We start from the raw sequence: 8,131 nt of genomic DNA on the forward strand, positions 1-8,131 counted from the left end.
ATATACATATATATATATATATGTATATATATATATATGTATATATATATAAAATTTACAATATAAATGGGAAGAAACAAAATCTGAACATACACATAACTAGTGAAGAAATTGAATCAGTTGTCAAAAATCGCCCAAGAAATAAGAGCCACGGACCAGGTGGCTTTCCTGGGGAATTCTACCAGACAGTTAAATCATAGTTAAGACCCATTATTCTCAAGCTGTTCCAAAAAACAGATACAGAAGGAAAACTTCTGGACTCTTTCTATGAAGCCAGTATAACTTTGATTCCCAAGCCAGAGAGTAATCTAGTGCAACCAGAGACAGAGAGAGAGAGAGAGAGAGAGAAATACAGGCCAATATCCCTGATGAATATGGATGCAAAAATTCTCAACAAGATACTACCAAATCGAATTCGGCGGCATATCAAAATTATTCACCATGATCAAGTGGGATTCATTCCTGGGTTACAGGGCTGGTTCAATATTCTCAAATCAATCAATGGGATACATGACACTAACAAAAGAAAAGATAAAAAGCATATGATCCTGTCAAAAGATGCAGAAAAAGCATTTGACAAAATACAGCATTTTCTTAATCAAAACCTTCTAGAAAGTCAAGATACAAGGAATTTACTGAAACATCATAAAAGCCATTTATGAAAAGCCCACCGCTGCTATCATCCTCAATGGAGAAAAACTGAGAGCTTTCCTCCTGAAATCAAGAACACGACAGGGATATCCGCACTCACCACTATTATTTCCTATAGTGCTTGAAGTCCTAGCATCAGCCATCAGGCAACAAAGGGAAATAAAAGGCATCAGAATTGACAAAGATGGAGTCAAAGTTTCACGTTTTGCAGACTACATGATACTCTACATGGAAAAATGGACAGACTCCGCCAGAAGTCTACTAGAACTGATCCAAGTATTCAGCAAAGTCGCAGGGGTACAAAATCAACATACAGAAATCGGTTGCATTTTTATATAGCATTAATGAAGCAACAGAAAGAGAAATCAAGAAACTGATCCCATTCACAATTTACCAAAAACATAAAATTGCTAGGAACAAACCTAACCAAAGATGTAAAAGATCTGTATGATGAGAACTTTAGAAAACTTTTGAAAGAAATTGTATAAGACACAAAGAAATGGAAAAAACATCCCATGCTCATGGATCTGAAGAATAAAGATTGCTCAAATGTCAATAATATCCAAAGCGATCTACACAATCAGTGCTATGTAATCAAAATTCCACCAGCAGTCTTCTCAAAGCCAGGCCAAACAATCCTAAAATTTGTATGGAACCATAAAGTACCCCAAATACTCAAAGAAGAAGAAAACCAAAACGGGAGACATCACAATCCCAGACTTTAGTCTTTGATAGAAAGCTGTCATCATCAAGACAGTATGGTGTTGGCACAAAAACAGACATATGTACCAATGGAATAGAATAGAGAACACAGAATTGGAGCCACAAATGTATGGCCAATTAATCTTTGACAAAGCAGGGAAGTGTATCCAATGGGAAAAAGGCAGCCTCTTTCTCAGACGGTGCTGCGAGAACTGGACAGCAACATGCAGAAAAGTGAAACTAGACCACTTTCCGACACCACACACAAAAGTAAAGTCAAAATGGATGAAGGGCGTGACTGGGAGACTGGAAGCCATCAAATGTCTAGAGGAGAAAGCAGGAAACAACCTCTTCGACCTCAGGCGCCCCGATATCTTACTCGACACATCTCCAAAGGCAAGGGAATCCAGAGCAAAGATGAACTATTGGGACCTCATCAAGATAAAAAGCTTCTGTATGGCAAAGGAAACAATCAGTAAAAGCAATAGGCAACTGATGGAATGGGAAAAGATAGGTGCAAATGACATATCAGATAAACAGCTAAGTATCGAAAATCTATAAGGAACTCTCCAAACTCCACACCTGAAAAACAAATAATCCACTAATGAATTGGGCAGAAGACATGAACAGACACTTCTCCAAAGAGGACATCCAGATGGCCAACAGACACATGAAATGATACTTAGCATCCCTCATCATCAAGGAAATACAAATCAAAAGCACACAGAGATACCACCTCAAACTGGTCAGAGTGATTAAAATGAACAAATCAGGAGACTAGAGAGGCTGGCGAACATGTGGAGAAACGGGTACCCTCCTACACTGTTGGTGGGGATGTAAACTCACACGGTCCCTCTGGAAAAGTGTGGAGATTCCTCAAAAAAAGTAACAATAGAACTCTCCTATGACCCAGCAATAGCACTGCTAGGAATTTACCAAAGGATACAGAAGTGCGGATGCATTGGGGCACATGGACCCCAATGTTCATAGCGGCACTCTCAACAAGAGCCAAAACATGGAAAGAGCCTAAGTGTCCATCAACGGATGAATGGATCAATAAGATGTGGTTTATGTATACGATGGAATACTACATGGCATTGAGAAAGAATGAAAGCTGGCCATGTGTAGCAACACTGATGGAACTTGAGGGTGTTATGCTGAGCGAAAAAAATCATGCAGACAAGGACAGCTACCATATGCTTACACGTATAGGAGGATTAGGAGGAGCTTAACAGATGATCATGGTGGAGAAGAACGCGAAAAATAGTGGAGGAGAGGGAGGAAGGCAAACCATGAGAGACTCTTGAATGCCGAGAAAAAACTGAGGGCTAATGGGGGTGGGTGGAAGGAGAAGGGGGGTGATGGGCATGGAGGAGGGCACTTGTGGGGATGAGCGCTGGGTGTTAGATGGAAACCAACTTGGCAATAAACTATTTTTCAAAAAAGAAAAAAAATGAACTATTGGGACCTCATCAAGATAAAAAGCTTCTTCACAGCAAAGGAAACAATCAACAAAACTAATAGGAACCGACAGAATGGGAAAAAGATAGTTGCAAATGACATACTGGATAAAGTGCTAGTATCCAATATCTATAAGGAACTCACCAAACTCCACACCTGAAAAACAAACAATCAAGGGGAGAGAAGCGCAGAGGACATGAATAGACACTTCACCAAAGAGGACATCCAGATGGCCAACAGACACATGAAAGGATGTTCAGCGTCACTCATTTTCAGGGAAATACAAATCAAAACCGCAATGAGATACCACCTCACACCCATCACAATGGCTAACACAAATAACTCAGGCAACAACAGATGCTGGTGAGGATGTGGAGAAAGAGGATCTCTTTTGCACTGCTGCTGGGAATGCAAACTGGTGCCGCCACTCTGGAAAGCAGTATGGAGTTTCCTAAAAAAATTCACAATAATCTACCCTACGACCCAGCAATTGCACCAGTAGGTATTTATCCAAGGGATCCAGGTATGCTGTTTCGAAGGGACACTTGCCATCCAATGTTCATAGCAGCACTGTCGACAAGAGCCAAAGTATAGAAAGAGCCCAAGTGTCCATCAATGGATGAATAGATGAAGAAGCTGTGCTGTATATACACAATGGAGTATTCCTCGGCAATCAAAAAGAAAGAAATCTTGCCATTTGCACCTACATGGAAGGAACAAGAGGATTATTATGCGAAGCAAAATTAGTCAGTCAGATAAAGACAAATATCATATAAATTCACGCAGATGTGGACTTCGAGATACAAAGCAGATGAAATTAGAGGAAGGGAATCAAAAGTAATATAAAAACAGGAAGGGAGACAAAAATATAAGAGACTCTTCTCTATGGAGAATAAACAGAGGATTACTAGAGGGGTTGTGGGAGGAGGCATGGGCTAAATAGGTAAGAGGCATTAAGGAATCTACACTTGAAATCACTGTTGCACTCTAGGCTAACTTGGATGTCAATTAAAAAATTAATAAAAATGAAAAAAATGCTTCTTAATTTCTATAGTTACTGTACTATGATTGACTTAGTGAATTTGAATTCATATCCATGAAAGCACTGAAAAACGTGCCTCAACATTCTATGATGTTCTGGAAGTACAGAATAAGGAATGAAACACTTATTCTTAATCAGCTTACCGAGTAAATATTCACGGTAACTTCCCCTCGTCGAGGAATAATGTGGAAAGAGACATCCAGTGAAAATCGGACGTTCTTTTTTACTGGTGCTCTTGTCCTTGGTGGCACATCTTCGGCTTCCTCAAAACAGCACTTTCCTGGGAAATGCAGGGAAATAGAGAGTAGGGTTGGCCTCTTGCTGGCAGAAGACTACAGAACCATTCATCATACTCTACTCCTAGTTCAACCTTCCACTCTCTCTGCTCACCAGCGCCTGACAAGTCTCATGACTCAAAAATGGACTTAGGGAAGATGTTGAGCTTTGGTTGTCACTGAAAACCGCCCACAGCCGGTGTTGTGGGCAAATACTGTTATTTAGCAGAGACGTTGAGAGAAATGCAGTAAAGCACAGCCCCCACACATGATGGCCACGGATGACATCACAATAAGTTTCTACACATACCTGAGAGAGGTAGGGGAGGACGCCCTTGCTCAGTTTCCTGTTCTGAGTTGTGAACATGTTAATATGCTGTGCTCATGCGTGTGCTGTGATGGGGCTAAAAGTGATGTAGTATGAGTGGAACCTCGAGAACAGGAAAGGTTGGGTTCTTCACAGGAGATGGTGTGGCGTGTTGTTTGGGGCAGATCTTATAACAGGTCTAGGGTTTATTTTGGAGCTTCCTTTTTGAGGTCTTTGGGTGGAAGTTTCCCTGTAGGACCCATGGCTGGTATGAATGAAGAGACCCTTCCATGGTAATTCCAGGGTTAAATGAGGCTACATTCCAGTCATCACGGCCCATTGCCTGACTCTCCTGTGTTCTTGCGTGCTGGGTGTTTGTTTCTTAGGTTATGTGCGTTGTACATCAATGGCAAGAAAGACCAAATCCCTCATGCTGAATTCCTGAAAAGTGCGAGCCAGGCTTTGATGTTTGGCAATGGCAAAGGGAGGGAAGTGCCAATTTGGTGGGAAAGATGGTTAAAAAGAGCAAAGTAAGAAACGGTGATTCTAGGAGCGCCTGGGTGGCTCAGTCGGTTAAGTGCCCAACTTTAGCTCAGGTCATGATCTCACGGTTTGTGAGTTTGAGCCCCATGTCGGGCTCTTCGCTGACAGCTTAGAGCCTTGAGCCTACTTCAGATTCTGTGCCTCCCTCAGTCTGTCTGTCTGTCTGTCTCTCTCTCTCTCTCCCCCAATTGTGTGCTCTCTCTCTGTCTCTCAAAAATAAAGGTTAAAAATTAAAATAAAAAAAAAAGAAATGGTGATTACAAACACAGCCCCTCAATGCCCATGTGCACAATTTCATTGACAGTATGTGAATAAATTCTGAAACGAACAAATCAGACTTCTACATCAATTTCCCTTTTCGTTCTGCTTTCCTGTCCCGTTGCCTCGGTCTCCAGAGCAGCATCTGCAACACCACTGTCCCTGCAGCCCTCTCCCACTGTCCCTAACTGAGGGCTGCTCCCTACCTGCAGAGTCTTCCGGCTCCTTGTTGCTGGACTCTGTTGTGCTCTCCAGGCACGAATCTGTAGGAACACAAATATAGGTAATCTTAGCGAGAAGGGCTTGCTAGGCACTCTGACTCAAGTTGATGTTTCCAAGGGTCAGACAGGATGTGCCTGAATTCTCTGTCCGTTCGCTGTTATTCAGTGGGCTCAGGGTAGGTGGAGCCCTTCAGGAAGACATAGATCATAGTTTCATACCTTGTCATGAGACAGAGAAACTGAAGAAATAACCTTCGTACTATCCTTTTTACCTGCCCATTAAACCTTGCCCGTCTAAGTGTCATATCCAGAAATTCCACCTGTAATGGGACACTTGAAACACGGCTGGTGTGAGGGAGCAATCAGAGGTTTTCTATTATTGTATTATTTTTGTGTAAGGCACTGAGTTGAGAAGCGATGTGTATAACTGATTTGAGACATATGCCACCCTCAATTGCCCAGCGCGCAAATCCAAAGATGAAGACATAAGCGCTGCTCCCCTGCTTATTCCTCTGATGTTAATTGTGGGCCGGATCTGACTGTTGACGTGTAAGTAAGGAGTTTCTGGGCTCTTGCCACGCACCATTTGAGGCCTTCAGACACCAAAAGAGGAAAGTCAATGGCCATTTCCTAGAATAAGTGATCACAGGTTCAGTGACACATCTATCCAAATCACAATGTCATTCCCTAGAAATCGAAAATCCTAAAATACATATGGAAGCACAAAGCTACCTACATAGCCAAAATACCCTTGAGAATGAAGAACAAGGCGGTGGCTCCATCCTTGCGGACAGGAAAACTCCGAAGAAAGCTACAGAAAGCAAACACTATCGTACTGGGGTCACTGAAAGGGGGATAGACCATGGGCAAGAATAGAGAGGCCTCGAGTAATCTCTCACATTTAAGGCGTACTTGTCAAGATTACACACGGACCAAGGGTAGTCTCTTCAACAATCCACAGATTGCCAAGGCAACCTACGCAATTTAAGAAAATATCGCCAAACCTTCTATCAGAAAAAGCATTTATTTGCAAAATGGGAAGAAAGAGCAACTAACAACATTGGAGGATGGGGAACAGACTTGCATAGTCATGGCTCCAAGGGGAAACAAAATCAATGGCTAGCAGACTGAGGAAAAGACACTGACATAACGAATCATGCGGAAAATGTAAATGAAGGACAAGGAGATATCACTTCATCTGTTAGCATGGCTTGGATCCAAACAGAAAACCAAAAAGCAATCACCAAATGAGGGTGTTGGTAATGATGTGCAAACTTGAAGCACTGACAGTGGTCAATCGTAAACCAGAATGGTGCAGCCATCACTCTCTCGAGTTGACACAAATAAAGGCTAATCGAAATCCAAATAAAACGCAGTAATCATGCGCCTGAGTATACATCCAATGGAAAGGAAATCACCATATCGAAGTTACACATGCAATCCCATGTCCATTGCAGTATGTACACCATAGTCCGGATATGGACATTTTAGTCCAGTGCCCATCAATACAGGAATTTTGAAGAAAAAGTGATATATTCGAACAACATGATACTATGTAGTTTTCAGAGAATGAGGACATCCTGTGACTTATGGAAACAGGAATGTCATGGAAGACATTTATCTAAGTGATATAAGCCAATCTCAGGGAAACAAATCTCTCTGACTTCATTTCCATGGGGATTGGAAACTAGTCAAGGTCTCTTGGTAGCAGAGGACAGATGTGGGGTTGCCAAGAGTTTGGGGAGGGACCAATGAGGTGTGGTTATCCCATGCTTGAGGAGAATTTGTTCTGTTAGATGGGAGAGCCTGGAAACAAGCTGCACAACTCTGTGCATTGATTTAACAATCATGTGCGGTCTACGTGGACTCATGTCATGTTCCCTGTATTTTTACCACAAAAATATATTTAAAAAAGGTATAATTAAAAATGTGTGTTGCAGCCAGACAGGTCACAGAGGTTGATGGGGAGAATGACAGGAAGACCGCAAGACGAGGCGCTAAGAAAATGTGAACACATGACGTACACCAGCAAGGTGGTCCTGTCTTTTCTCATCCCCCTTCACCAAGGAGCACAAACGTGGTAAGTGTCAGCAAGGTGGGATCGGGTGATATGGAGTCTCCTGATTTTGAATATTTGTAAGGAACCACCAATAAACGAAATGATGCTCCCCAGATTAAAACTTTCCAGGATTACCTTGCTTCAAGAAGACAGTTTCTGGACTACACCATGACTTTGAAAAGTCCAGCAGTCTCCTGCTTGTCATGCATGTTTCTTGGTGGAATCGGGCATATGGAAATCAAATGGTATCAAAATCGTTATTTTTCACAAGATTTAGTCTGTAAAGGGAACTCAATCATAATTTGGCTCTGTTAGACGGTGTTGGGAGAATTGGACAGCAACATGCAGAAGAATGAAACTAGATCATTTTCTCACACCATAAACAAAAATAAACTCAAAATGGATAAAGGACCTGAACGTGAGACTGGAAACAATCAAAACCCTAGAGGAGAAAGCAGGAAACAACCTCCTTGACCTCCACCGCAGCAACTTCTTACTTGACACATCCCCAAAAGCAAGGGAATCAAGAGCAAAAATAAATGATTGGGACCTCATCAAGATTAAAAGCTTCTGCACAGCCAAGGAAACAACCCAGAAAACTAATAGGCAACC

The 8,131-nt window shown here is 42.0% G+C and overlaps 1 long non-coding RNA gene across 1 annotated transcript in view; it reads right to left on the minus strand.

The window, feature by feature from the left end:
* The window catches only part of LOC144242939 (uncharacterized), a 23,850-nt gene that overhangs the window by 10,570 nt on the left and 5,149 nt on the right, over positions 1 to 8,131 (minus strand). The window contains exons 4-5 of the long non-coding RNA XR_013338501.1: positions 5,446 to 5,502; positions 4,000 to 4,136 (exon numbers count right to left, since the gene is read on the minus strand). This is a non-coding gene — a long non-coding RNA (uncharacterized LOC144242939). The remainder of the gene's footprint in view (positions 1 to 3,999; positions 4,137 to 5,445; positions 5,503 to 8,131) is intronic.

This window comes from Crocuta crocuta, unplaced genomic scaffold (assembly GCF_008692635.1).
Source record: "Crocuta crocuta isolate KB4526 unplaced genomic scaffold, BGI_CrCroc_1.0 scaffold1631, whole genome shotgun sequence".
Taxonomy (NCBI): Eukaryota; Metazoa; Chordata; class Mammalia; order Carnivora; family Hyaenidae; genus Crocuta; species Crocuta crocuta.